Below are 15,056 nucleotides of genomic sequence, written 5' to 3' on the forward strand. Positions count from 1 at the left end.
GTACCTGGTCAATTGGAAGGGTTATGGTCAGGAAGATAATTCCTGGGTCTTTGCCTCTGATTTTCATGCTGCCGATCTGGTTCGTGCCTTTCATTTGGCTCGTCCTGGTCGGCCTGGGGGCTCTGGTGAGGATTCGGTGACCCCTCCTCAAGGGGGGGGTACTGTTGTGAATTCTGTTGTCAAGCTCCCTCCTGTGGTCATGAATGGTACTTCGGCTGGTTCTGTCCATGGGCTTCCTCTGGTGGTTGTGAGTGGGGCTGCGGCTTCTGAGTTTCCTTCCACAGGTGACGAGGTTAATTCGTTAGCTGGCTGCTCTATTTAACTCCACTTAGATCATTGCTCCATGCCACCTGTCAATGTTCTAGTATTGGTCTAGTTCGCTCCTGGATTGTTCTGGTTACCTGTCTTCTCCAGCAGAAGCTAAGTTCCTGCTTTATTTTCTCTTGTTTGCTATTTTTTGTCCAGCTTGCTATTTTGATTTTTGTCTTGCTTTCTGGAAGCTCTGGGATGCAGTGGGGCGCCTCCGCACCGTGAGTCGGTGCGGAGGGTCTTTTTGCGCTCTCTGCGTGGTTTTTTGTGGTTTTGTGCTGACCACAAAGTTACCTTTCCTATCCTCTGTCTGTTCAGGAAGTCGGGCCTCTCTTTGCTAAAATCTATTTCATCTCTGTGTTTGTGATTTTCATCTTTACTCACAGTCATTATATGTGGGGGGCTGCCTTTTCTTTTGGGGAATTTCTCTGAGGCTAGGTAGGCTTTATTTTTCTATCTTTAGGGCTAGCTAGTTCTTAGGCTGTGACGAGTTGCATAGGGAGCGTTAGGAGCAATCCACAGCTATTTCTAGTGTGTGTGATAGGATTAGGGATTGCGGTCAGCAGAGTTCCCATGTCCCAGAGCTTGTCCTGTATTATTGTAACTATCAGGTCTTTCCATGTGCACTTAACCACCAGGTCCATTATTGTCCTAACCACCAGGTCATAACAGCTGCCCCCAGCACAGCCACGCACAGCCGCCCCCAGCACAGCCACGCACAGCCGCCCCCAGCACAGCCACGCACAGCCGCCCCAAGCACAGCCACGCACAGCCACCCCCAGCACAGCCACAGCCACGCACAGCCGCCCCCAGCACAGCCGCCCCCAGCACAGCCACGCACAGCCGCCCCCAGCACAGCCGCCCCCAGCACAGCCACGCACAGCCGCCCCCAGCACAGCCACGCACAGCCGCCCCCAGCACAGCCACAGACATGCACAGCCGCCCCCAGCACAGCCGCCCCCAGCACAGCCACGCACAGCCGCCCCCAGCACAGCCACGCACAGCCGCCCCCAGCACAGCCACGCACAGCCGCCGCCAGCACAGCCACGCACAGCCGCCCCAGCACAGCCACGCACAGCCGCCCCCAGCACAGCCACGCACAGCCGCCCCAGCACAGCCACGCACAGCCGCCCCCAGCACAGCCACGCACAGCCGCACCCAGCAAAGCCACCCGCACCCAGCACAGCCACCCGCTCTCGGGCAGTAGAGCCGGAGAGAGAAAGATGGGAGCAACATATGGCAGAATGGAAACAGGAACAGGCAGAATGGGTGCAGCACATTACAACAGAATGGGGACACAGGATGGGAACAGCACATGACAGAATGGTTGCGCACCACGGGAGCAGCACATGACAGAATGGGGGTGCAGGATGGGAGCAGCATATGACAGAATGGGGGCGCACACATGACAGGATGGGGGTGCAGGATGGGAGCACATGACAGGATGGGGGTGCAGGATGGGAGCACATGACAGGATGAGGGAGCAGGATGGGAGCACATGACAGGATGGGAGTGCAGGATGGGAGGAAATGACAGGATGGGGACGCAGGATAAGAGCACATGACAGGATGGGGACGCAGGATGGAGCAGCACATGACAGGATGGGGGTGCAGGATGGGAGCAGCACATGACAGGATGGGGGTGCAGGATGGGAACAGCACATGACAGGATGGAGACCATATACTAATATAAATGCTCGCCACCCGGGCGTAGAACGGGTTCAATAGCTAGTTATCAATATAATGAATTAACACTAGAAGAAGACATCTTCATACTACACAGGTATTAAAAAGATAACAACATTTGTTAACAAATCAAATAAAAGGATTATGGGAGGACAGGTGCTGTCGTTGGAGAGGTATCTTGCCCTTAACAATATCCCCAAAGGCTTACAAATACATAAGACCTTAGCCAGTGATATGGAGGATTCTGAATGCATTAAGGAATGGAACCTTATGGTACATGAATTCTCAAGCAAGCAGTTCAAATTATCATTAGCAAAAGGCAGCAAACATTGAAAAGACTAAATGACGAAATTGTTGAAAATTTTGAATCAATTTAGGACCATAAAATCATCTACAGGTGAACGCATTATCTATGAATATTCAGAACCGTCTGTATAATAAAGAGCAAGAAATTAGGGGGAAGAATTGTCCAAGTTCACGAGAGATGAAATTCCTTATATTGATAAACTAAATGATGCTCAATCACATAGGTATAATACAGATAGAAGAGAGAAAAATAAATCTATGGGCAATTCATATGAAACAGTGGATGAAATTCATACTGGTATGAACCATTATTAGAAATGATGGTACGTACAGTGAAGGAAATAATTATGTGATCCCTTGCTCATTTTGTAAGTTTGTCCACTAACAAAGACATGAACAGTCTATGATTTTAAGGGTAGGTTAATCTTAACATTGCAAAATAGAATATAAAAAAAAAATCCAATCCACCCATACATCACATATTTATATGTATTTTGTGCACATTATTTTTCAGGGTGCAGCCAAGCCCAGAACGTTGGGTCTTGTATTCAGTGGTGTTCACATGGGATGCATTGAGAGAGTTCTAGCCAGCCCGCCTAATCGAATAGTATGGGCATGACTAATAGGCTGAGAACCAGACACTATGCAATACCTACATGTAGTGATGAGCGAACGTGCTCGCCCGAGTATCGGGGTACTCGCCGAGCAGCGAGCATTTCCGGGATTATTCGGCGGTAACTGCAGTCTCCACCCCGCGTTTTTTAGAGACCCAATCAATGTGCAGGGATTGTCTGCCAGGCCACAAAATGGCGCAGCCATCTTTATTGTGGTCGTGCAGTGATTGGCTGGGCCGCAGAGCATCATCCCGAGTATAAGAGACCTGGCGCCGCCCTGCTTGCCGCATTCTGTTCCTGTTTCAGAAAACGCAGGTGCGGATTTGCCGCGGATTTTCTGCGGATTTTGTGCATTTTTGATGCGGATTTTGTGCGGATCCATTATGGAAGTGGTCAGAAACGCTGCAGTTCTGCACAAAAGAAGTAGCATGCTACTTCTTTTGATCCGCAGCGGATTTCATGCGGATTTTTCTGCATCATTAGCACAGCCTTTTTTTTCCAATTGATTTTCATTGTACTGTAAACTACAGTGCGGAACTGCAGCGTTTCTGCGAGGAAATATCCGCTGCGAATCCGCACTAAATCCGCATAGTGTGCACACAGCCTATGTGCGTACATAGCTCCCACTGCATCCTTCCCATAACTGCCTGGTGCTGCAGCTTATTTACTGTCTACATACATTTTTTTCCCACAAATTCCACCCCCCTCAAAAAAAAAAAATACAGTCTGTTCTGTCAGACTGAAGCCTGTTGAAAAGTGATAGTTTGTCAGGCATACGTAGCATAGTGGTGTGTGTTACCCTTGTGTCCCTTTTTTTTTTGGTGTTTTAAATAAACCGAAAAAGGCCTCATATATCTCTGTGCTTCAAGTTTGGGCATTGGAGACCATTGTACTTACTTTGTGGCTGTGTGATACTCAAATTCTATACAGTGCTATTTAGCATCCAAAAAAATTGAAAGGCCACAGATTTGCCAGTGTGGTATTTCTGTTACAGCCGTCATATACAGTATCTCTGCTCCAAGTTTTGCCATTGGAGGCCGGTGTACTTACTTTGTGGCTGTGTGATACTCAAATTCTATACAGTGCAATTTAGCACCCCCAAAAATTTGAAAGGCAACAGATTTGCCAGTGTGGTATTTCCGTTACAGCCGTCATATATCTCTGCTCCAAGTTTTGCCATTGGAGGCCGGTGTACTTATTTTTTGGCTGTGAGATGCTCAAATCCTATTCAGCGCTTTCGCATAAATTAACTTTAAATAAAAAATTGAATACAGTCTGTTAGGTCAGGCTGAGGCCTGCCTCGTGTTTGGGTTTGAAAAATCGTAGATTTGCAGGCATACTGATCACATATTATTTTGTTACTAATAAAGACATTTGAAATAGTGCAGTAGTCCATTTAAAATGGTTAAGGCAAGGGGCAAGGGACGGGGAAGTGTAGGTGATGCTGATGGTGCATCCAGAGGACGAGGCCGTGGGCAAGGTGAAGATGGGCAACAACAAAGACCCACATCTTCTCGCTCGACCTTCCTGTCCCAGTTTCTAGGGGACCGCAGCACACCACTATTGAAGTCAGAGCAGTGTGAAACGGTTGTTGGTTGGATAGCGGATAATGCTTCCAGTCACTTAGCCACCACCACCACCTTGTCTTCCAAATGGTCAAGACTGAGTAGCCATGAGTGTGGCCAGGATATTCCTCACCCTGATCCTCCTTCCTCCCACCATGCCGAGTGCTCTGAGACAACTGATCCCACACTTGGACACTCTGATGAGCTGTTCAGTTTTCCATTTCAAGATTCAATAATCTCTGTCGGTCAACTTGAAGTGGGGAAAGATGAGACCGCATGTAGAGCTGCCCAAAGCTTTGACCAGTCCCGGTCACACGAAGGTGATGAAGAGACACAATTGCCAGAAAGTCAGGAGGAGGAGCAGAGTGCGGATGTGAAAGACGAGGTGTGGATGGCATAGTGACTGACCCAACATGCAGGAGGACATGCATAGCGAGGACAGCAGCACAAATGAGGAAGGAGGCATATCCCCCCAACAAGCAGGAAGAAGTAGTGTGGTTGCCACAGACAGAAGGCATGCATACGTTCCCCGTAACACCAACATGAGTGAAGTTGCCATTCCACCTGTGAGATCTTCCCGAGTTTAGCTATTTTTTAAAGACTCTGCCGATAACCCCAAACAGGCCACTTGCAACACCTGCCATGCCCGCATCAGCAGGGGTAGCAAAACAACCACCCTGACCACCACCAGCATGATCAGGCACATGCAAGCAAAGCACCAGACTTTGAGGGCCAAACCCCAGGCTCCACGACCACTGCCTGCTGGTCACATCACTGCTTCTTCCACTGTTTTGCATAGAAGCCAATCCCCAGTACACCATGCATGTGAAGATGCCTCTAGCCCTGCACCTGTTGTGGCCCACAGTCAAGCAGCAACAATCAGCAAGCCCATCCACGTCCTTGTCCCAGCACAGTGTTCAGTTGTCTATAACCCAATCTTTGGAACACAAGCGGATATACCCAGCCAACGCCCCACAGGCCACAGTCCTCAATTCTAATATTTCTCTTCTGCTTGTGCTAGAAATGCTGCCTTTTAGGATTGTTGAGATGGAATCTTTCCACAACCTGATGGCGGCGGCCGTCCCAAGGTACTTGGTCCCCAGTCGCCACTATTTCTCCCGTTGTGCTGTACCGGCATTACACCAGCATGTGTCCCACAACATTACCTGTGCCCTCAACAATGCTGTTACCGGGAAAGTCCACCTAACCATGGACATGTGGACAAGTGCTTGAGGCCAGGGACGGTACATCTCACTGACGGCACACTGGGTTAACATAGTGGAAGCCAGGACCCAGTCGGACCTTGGGATGGAACACATCCTCCCCACACCGAGGATTGCTGGCCCTATGTCAATCAGGGTTGCCTCCACAGTCTACAGCTCCTGCACCTCCTCCTCCTCCTCTTCACCCTCCATATCTGAAATCAACACATCAGTCAGAAGCTGGAAGCACTGCAGCACTGCCTCAGCCAAGCGGCAACAGGCTGTTCTGAAGCTAATCTACTGTACATAGGTGACAAACCGCACAATGCAGAAGAATTGAGGAAAGCGCTGAAAGAGCAATCAGATGTTTGGATGACACAGCTGAACCTAAAGCCAGGCATGGTCGTGTGTGACAACGGCCGTAACCTGGTGGCAGCTCTGAGGCAAGGTGAGGTCACACACGTAACTTGCTTGGCCCATGTGCTTAACCTCGTGGTTCATCGTTTTCTGAAAAGCTACCCAGAGCTGCCAGATCTGCTAGTAAAAGTATGCCATCTGTCTGCTCATTTCAGAAAGTCAGCTACCACTTCAGCTGCCCTTGCCGTGCTTCAGCAGCGGTTTCAGCTTTCAGCTCACCGACTGTTGTGTGATGTCTCCACGCATTGGAACTCTATGCTTCAAATGTTGGAAAGGATTTGTGAGAAGAAGAGTGCCGTTGTTGACTACCAACATCAACAAGGCCATCGAATTTCAGGTCAGACTCCACACATAAGACGTCAGGAGTGGACATGGATGTCAGACATATGTAACATCCTCCAAAACTTTAAGGACTGCACCAAGATGGTGAGAGTCGATGATGCCATAATTAACATCAACATCCCGCTTCTCAGCATTCTGAAAAACTCTCTGCTCACAATCAAAGAGGATGCATTGCAGTCGGAGCATGAGGACATGGAGCAAGGAAACATACAGGGGGATAACACTCAGCCCAGCCTCATGTCTTCTCAACATGGATTGGTAGGCAATTAGGAAGAGGAGGAAGAAGAGCAGGAGCTACTTTCATGCGCTATAGATGGTACTACAAACAAATCTGTATTAGCTTTTGTTCAGCAGGTATGGCCTGAGGACAGGGAGGAATAAGATAAGGAGGAGGACAACAGCATGGTCAGTCGTCCTGTTGGTAAGGACACGGAAGTCTTGCCAGTTAGCAGTTTGGCACACATGGCTGACTTTATGTTGCTCTGCATTTCACGTGATCCTCGGATTATCAAAATTTTGTGTGACACTCATTACTGGTTGGTGACACTTCTAGACCCACGCTACAAGGAGAACTTTCAATCTCTTCTGCCTGAGGCAGAGAGGTGTACAAAAATGTTGCAGTTCCACAGGGCCCTTGTAGCGGAATTAGTTAGAAAATTCCCAAGTGAGAACGCTGGCAGCAGACGTCAGGGCTTGTTGTACAACCAAGGACTCCAAGCGATAGAGACAGAAGTACAATCCAGCTCAGGTAGGGAAACAATGGCCAAGTTCTGGCATAGATTTCTCAGACACTCTCATCGTGGTGACACAGAGGCAAGGGGGGCTGTCACAAGAAGTACAATGTTTGGGAAGATGGTGAGGGAGTACCTTGCAGATCGTACAAACGTCCTCCGTGATTCCTCTGTGCCTTTTAATTATTGGGTATCCAAGCTGGACACGTGGCATGAACTGTCTATCTACACCGTGGAGGTCCTAGCCTGCCCTGCTGCTAGCATTCTGTCAGAGTGGGTTTTTAGTGCCGCTGGTGGAATTATAACAGAAAGCGCATCCGCCTGTCAACTGAAAATGCTGACAGGCTGACTTTTATCAAAATGAACAAGGCCTGGATTGGGAAAGACTTCTGTACACCACCAAGTGAAACCAGCGAAACATAACCTGAAATACATTCTCTGTTTTGGGGAGGTGTATTCTCATGCACCTCTTCACAACCACACATGGATATACGCTTCCAGATTTGGTCTGTTTGTTTTTATCCTTATCCTCATCCTCCACATCCAGAACCACTATATCACCAGGGTGAACGTGGTCTGTACGGTGCATTTTGGCCAAGGGCGCTGTGATGGCACTCTTTTATTTTTTTTAAAAAAGGACAACACATTGGGGAATTGGGCATGATATTTCTTTGGGCCTACTTCTTAACTCAGTCTCCTGCAATCTGTCCTGTACCTGCCAATAGATCACCAAGGTGAACGTGCTCTGTAGGGTGCATGTTGGCCAAGGGGTCTGTGATGGCACTCTTTTCTTAAAAAAAAAAAGGATTTTACATTGGGGAATTGGGCATGACATTACATTGGGCCGACTTCTTAACTCTGTCTCCTGCAATGTGTCCTTTAACTGCCATGAGATGACCAGGGTGCACGTGCTCAGTACTGTTATAGGCAGGTGATTTTTGGGCATGGGGCTCTGAAGGCACTATTTCATTTTGCAAAAACAGGACCCCACATTGGGGAATTGGGCATTACATTACATTGGGCCCACTTCTTAAGTCTGTCTCCTGCAATTTGCCGTTTAACTGCCACTAGATGACCAGGGTGCACGTGCTCAGTACTGTTATAGGCTGGTGATTTTTTGGCACAGGGGCTGTGAAGGCACCATTTCATTTTGTAAAAACAGGACCCCACATTGGGTAACTGGGCACTACAGAACATTGGGCCTACTTCTTAAGTCTGTCTCCTGCAATGTGTCCTTTAACTGCCACTAGATGACCAGGGTGCACGTGCTCAGTACTGTTATAGGCCGGTGATTTTTGGGCACGGGGGCTGTGAAGGCACTATTTCATTATGTAAAAACAGGACCCTACATTGGGGAATTGGGTATTACATTACATTGGGCCTACTTCTTATGTCTGTCTCCTGCAATGTGTCCTTTAACTGCCACTTGATGACCAGGGTGCACGTGCTCAGTACTGTTATGATCCGGTGATTTTTGGGCACAGGGGCTGTGATGGCACTATATTTTTATGTCCAAAAAGGACAACAAATTGGGGAATTGGGCATGACATTTCTTTGGGCCAACTTCTTAACTCGGTCTCCTGCAATCTGTCCTGTACCTGCCACTAGATCACCAGGGTGAACATGCTATGTATAGTGCATTTTGGCCAAGGGAGCTGTAATGGCACTATTTTAATCAGTCCAAGAAGGACACAATAATGGGGAATTGGGCATGGCATTCCATTGGGCCTATTTCTTAACTCAGTCTCCTGCAATCTGGTCTGTAACTGCCGATAGTTCACCAGGGTGAACGTGCTCTGCACGGTGCATTTTGGCCAAGGGGGCTGTAATGGCACTACTGGCACAGTTCAGAAAGGACACCACATTGGGGAATTGGGGATGGCATTCCTTTGGGCCTACTTCTTAAGTCTGTCTCCTGCAATGTCTCTTGTTTAACTGCCACTAGATCACCAGGCTGAACGTGCTTTGTACTGTTATAGGCTGGTGAAGTTTGGTCAAGGGGGCTGTGATGGCACTAGTCTATTTTTACAAAAGATACCCCCATTGGTGAAACCACATCCTTGTTGGCAAACACTTCATAATCATAACATTTGTGTACCTTAAAGAGCTCACTTGAAAAGCTCATTTTTGTGTTGCCTGGTTGCTGACATTGGACACAATACACTTCATAGAAATTTGATAAAGCAATGCTGTTACTTTGCCTCAGTGGTTCATTAAAAATATACCTTTGTCCACTATATTTGTTTCTCTCCTTCCGAGCCTTAACTTTGTCTGCCTCAAATGTACAAATGGAGAATATACAAATGGCGATTTGTAAGCAAGATTAAAATACTGTATACTGAATGCATTCAGACAATCACATAGTTGCATTTCTTGTAAAACATTTATAGATGTGACAGACAATGCTCAAAGTGACACAATATTGTTAAATGTTTGTTTATTCACTTTACAAACAGTTCTAAGCCTTTATATGTTTGCTGTTTGTCATTGTAAAACATTAAGGTTTACTGAAACTATGGCGGTGGTGGTTTTATCAAAATCCTTTTGGCTTTTATTTTCTAGGGGTTTATGGCCCCTCATCTGATGACTCCATGGTATCTCATTTTCATCCAACCTTGAAAAGTGGCCACTTGAAGGTACGTGTGAAACTAGAGTTACTACATAGTGCTATTCACTGTATAAGACCAGAGAAACATGACTAAGACAGATGCCAAAACTGGGGTACCTGTACATGTACAGTGTGCTGATAACTGCATAATTGGGGACGCCCATGCAGAGTAGGTAATCTCCCAGGGATCCTGTGTCTTGGTGTTGCTTCTCTGATATTCCAGACGGATGATGTTTAAAAGCCACTTGGTGATGATCTAACTGTGCTGTATGTAGTCAATCTTCATATATACATATTCACTATATTTATTTAATCCTTATATGTACTTATTAACCTGTGTATGTTAACACATGCAAAAGTGTACGCACTGACACTATTCAATCATACTATTCCTTGAATTTTGTAGTTTGCAATAAAATTGTCTTGTATTGCAAGTATTTGCCTTTTTTAAAGCCGTATCTGAACCTTAGTGTTAAAAACATGTCAAATAAAATAGCAAAATTCTCCTGTAAATAATTGTGCAAAGAGGGAACCATTAAAAAATATGAGTGAATTTCCTGGGCCCATCCAGTATGTGGGTTCCAATGCCTAATGGGGTGCATATGACTATGCAGCAGGGCTCGCCTTCCTGCCAATGTATAAAACAAAGGAGTATGGAGCACAAAATGCATGTGGATGTAAAGTGGATTTTCCTGGGCCCATCCAGTATGTGAGTTCAAAGGCTTATTGGGATGCATGGGAATTGGTATCAGGGCACGCCTTGAATTCAATGGAACACTTTTCCTGGAGTCCCCCTGGACTTATGACAGGGATATCGTGGTGCATCGTAATTGTTGGCAGCACATCCACTCACAGAAGAGGCTACAACAGCTTAGGAGACCCACTGTTTCATAATGGCCCTTTAAGAAGATTAATGCCACCTGATGCACCAGTAAAAATAGGCTCTGTGACTTTGAGAATCCCTCCTTCATAAGTGAAACAAGATGGGTCTGCTTATGTGTCACACACCACATGGCCAGCTAGGGTTGTTAAATGTTACAATGACATTTCCCAGTGAATGCATTTGTAGTGGTTGAAAGCAATGTTAAAGTTGAAAAACGCTTCAAAAACGCAGCGTCTGAACTAAGCCTAATTGGGAGAGGGAATTTTTGGTCTGGGGTTAAATATTTAGCCTTACAGGCAAGTCATTAACCTGCAAAGGATGTACCTTGACATATTTCCAAGCAAAATCCGTTTTGGTTTCGTTTTCATGTGTTTTATGTGGCATCGGGAAAAATGGCATGAATCTTGGAAAAAATGATTAAGTCTGTGACCTAGGAGTCAGGAATGCTTCCAGGGGCGATCCCCATGATGTCCCTCTGTCATTTGAGCAGTGATTCCATCATTTTCAGACTTTTTAAACCTTAAAAGGACCCCCGGGGGGATCGCGGTAAAAATACTCAGGTCTCCCATAGACTTACATTGGGCTCGTTGTTCTGGCCGAGTACCCGAGTATTTCAATTTGCTCGACCCAATCAACGAGCAGCCGAGCATTTTAGTGCTCGCCCATCACTACCTGCAGACCTCTATTGTTCAAATGTACAGGTCCTTCTCAAAAAATTAGCATATAGTGTTAAATTTCATTATTTACCATAATGTAATGATTACAATTAAACTTTCATATATTATAGATTCATTATCCACCAACTGAAATTTGTCAGGTCTTTTATTGTTTTAATACTGATGATTTTGGCATACAACTCCTGATAACCCAAAAAACCTGTCTCAATAAATTAGCATATTTCACCCATCCAATCAAATAAAAGTGTTTTTTAATAACAAACAAAAAAACCAACAAATAATAATGTTCAGTTATGCACTCAATACTTGGTCGGGAATCCTTTGGCAGAAATGACTGCTTCAATGCGGCGTGGCATGGAGGCAATCAGCCTGTGACACTGCTGAGATGTTATGGAGGCCCAGGATGCTTCAATAGCGGCCTTAAGCTCATCCAGAGTGTTGGGTCTTGCGTCTCTCAACTTTCTCTTCACAATATCCCACATATTCTCTATGGGGTTCAGGTCAGGAGAGTTGGCAGGCCAATTGAGCACAGTAATACCATGGTCAGTAAACCATTTACCAGTGGTTTTGGCACTGTGAGCAGGTGCCAGGTCGTGCTGAAAAATGAAATCTGCATCTCCATAAAGCATTTCAGCCGATGGAAGCATGAAGTGCTCCAAAATCTCCTGATTGCTAGCTGCATTGACCCTGCCCTTGATGAAACACAGTGGACCAACACCAGCAGCTGACATGGCACCCCACACCATCACTGACTGTGGGTACTTGACACTGGACTTCAGGCATTTTGGCATTTCCTTCTCCCCAGTCTTCCTCCAGACTCTGGCACCTTGATTTCCGAATGACATGCAAAATTTGCTTTCATCAGAAAAAAGTACTTGGGACCACTTAGCAACAGTCCAGTGCTGCTTCTCTGTAGCCCAGGTCAGGAGCCTCTGCCGCTGTTTATGGTTCAAAAGTGGCTTTACCTGGGGAATGCGGCACCTGTAGCCCATTTCCTGCACACGCCTGTGCACGGTGGCTCTGGATGTTTCCACACCAGACTCAGTCCACTGCTTCCTCAGGTTCCCCAAGGTCTGGAATCGGTCCTTCTCCACAATCTTCCTCAGGGTCCGGTCTCCTCTTCTCGTTGTACAGCGTTTTCTGCCACATTGTTTCCTTCAAACAGACTTACCATTGAGGTGCCTTGATACAGCACTCTGGGAACAGCCTATTTGTTGAGAAATTTCTTTCTGGGTCTTACCCTCTTGCTTGAGGGTGTCAATGATGGCCTTCTTGACATCTGTCAGGTCGCTAGTCTTACCCATGATGGGGGTTTTGAGTAATGACCCAGGCAGGGAGTTTATAAAAGCCTCAGGTATCTTTTGCATGTGTTTAGAGTTAATTAGTTGATTCAGAAGATTAGGGTAATAGGTCGTTTAGAGAACCTTTTCTTGATATGCTAATTTATTGAGACAGGTTTTTTGGGTTATCAGGAGTTGTATGCCAAAATCATCAGTATTAAAACAATAAAAGACCTGACAAATTTCAGTTGGTGGATAATGAATCTATAATATATGAAAGTTTAATTGTAATCATTACATTATGGTAAATAATGAAATTTAACACTATATGCTAATTTTTTGAGAAGGACCTGTATACTAAGCAGTCACCCCATCCATGAACTGGTAGGTTGTGAGTGGCCGTCTATTTAGTATTTTGCACCTGTGTTTTGCAACATCTTTGCTACATGGGCTGGCTGTATCCTGTAGTACATTTGTTCAGAGACCTGGGCGGGTAAGCGGTGCTGCCCTTTTTCAGCTGTATTTTTGAATTTTTGGACGGCTTTTTGTCCTCTTTTGTGGCTTTGCTACTAGCATGGTCTCATAAAATAACATTGGTCTGTGTGCGATCCGATGTTTCGTCAGATTGCACTCCGACTGAAAATATGCTTGTCTACACCAGCCCTAAGATAGGGATAGGTGAAATGCACATAATGCAAACCATCCATAATTAATGTGCAGTGGTGCATCTGGACATTTTAGAGGCATAAATGTGAGTATTGGATTGCATGCTTTTTTGTGTTGTGTTTTAATTTTATCACTGTTACTATTTTTGTTGTGGGAACTTTGGTATGGTAATTCCATAAGAATGCTTTCATTATAGCTCGGATTGGAACATAGTATTAAAAAAAGGCTTTTTACTTTTCTTTGTCCAGTAGTTCAGCAATATTTTTAATACCCTTGCTTTATCATTTTCTTCTCAGAGAGAACATTGCAATAGAAATTCCCCAAAACCCTGAATATGTTGATGTAGAGAAATGTAACAGTAAGTATTTAGTGTTTTGTAAATTACATTGATTGCTATAGGTGGTTTCAATTGATTCATGCGCATATTATAAAACCAATATCGAAGTGAACATAAACCATAATAACCGAAAAGGTATATAAAAGATATAATTTTATTGAAAATAAAAAATAAAAATTACAAAAAAGGAAAAAACAACCAATAATACTACAACATGTAACAAAAGATATTTTGAATGAGGAGACCAGATCCATATAATATAAAAGGTACTAAAAAAGTACATGTATATACTAAAACATATAACCCTACAAAGTGCAACAAAATGAGACAAAGTAGATGACCCCCAAAAAATAAGTCATCCATCTCAGTAAAGTGCATATGCATCCATCATAAATAGTCTAACCTAGACAAAATAAGTGCATAAAGCTCTGGAAAAATACTAGTACCAGTGTACCTTTGGCGAAACGTACGTTGGAGTCGGAGTCCTTGAGGGTCACAGATCATCTTCACACTGGTACTAGTATTTTTCCAGAGCTTTATGCACTTATTTTGTCTAGGTTAGACTATTTATGATGGATGCATATGCACTTTACTGAGATGGATGACTTATTTTTTTGGGGTCATCTACTTTGTCTCATTTTGTTGCACTTTGGAGAGTTATATATTTTAGTATATACTTTTTTAGTACCTTTTATATTATATGGATCTGGTCTACTCATTCAAAATATCCTTTGTTACATGTTGTAGTATTATTGGTTGTTTTTTCCTTTTTTGTAATTTTTATTTTTTATTTTCAATAAAATTATATCTTTTATATACCTTTTCGGTTATTATGGTTTATGTTCACTTCGATATTGGTTTTATATTTGCTGGTGGACATTAATTCACTAGGGTGAATTGTGTTGTTTATCATGCGCATATTACTTTAATGACTTTAGTTTTATTTGTTGGGATAAAAATATGTTTTGTTTTAGTTGCCAATGCAGGCATCATTTTTTAACACATAGTTTACAGGTTTTTAGAAATTTTAGGCTTATAGTTTGAAAATTTGTAACAAAAAATTTATTTTTACATAATTTTTAATTTTCTGGTGATCATATATTGTTACCCTGATGTTACTATCTACTATCTAATCAGATGACTAGACAGTCTACACCCACACTATGAAAATATATTAATCTACGGCAGAGGGTGTTCAGTATTAACCTGCACATTAGTGCAATATATTTGTGAGCTCATGCAGAAGTAGAGCACTCCTTCCAGCACATGGGAAAAAATATTTTTAGCAGACCCCTTCTGATCTACAGGGAATTTCTCATCACATATTAGTAAAAAAAAGTTGTAAAGCCTCAGGCTGCCGTCACACTAGCAGTATTTGGTCAGTATTTTACATCAGTATCTCTCAGCCAAAACCAGGAGTGGGTGATAAATGCA

At 44.4% G+C, this 15,056-nt stretch overlaps 1 protein-coding gene across 1 annotated transcript in view; it reads left to right on the forward strand.

The window, feature by feature from the left end:
* The first annotated feature begins 9,686 nt into the window (after positions 1–9,686).
* The window catches only part of LOC138664646 (NXPE family member 2-like), a 123,893-nt gene continuing 118,523 nt past the window's right edge, over positions 9,687–15,056 (forward strand). The window contains exons 1-2 of the mRNA XM_069751532.1: positions 9,687–9,807; positions 13,582–13,643. The gene's annotated coding sequence lies outside the window, so the exon portion shown is untranslated. The remainder of the gene's footprint in view (positions 9,808–13,581; positions 13,644–15,056) is intronic.

Source organism: Ranitomeya imitator, chromosome 2 (assembly GCF_032444005.1).
Source record: "Ranitomeya imitator isolate aRanImi1 chromosome 2, aRanImi1.pri, whole genome shotgun sequence".
Classification (NCBI taxonomy): Eukaryota; Metazoa; Chordata; class Amphibia; order Anura; family Dendrobatidae; genus Ranitomeya; species Ranitomeya imitator.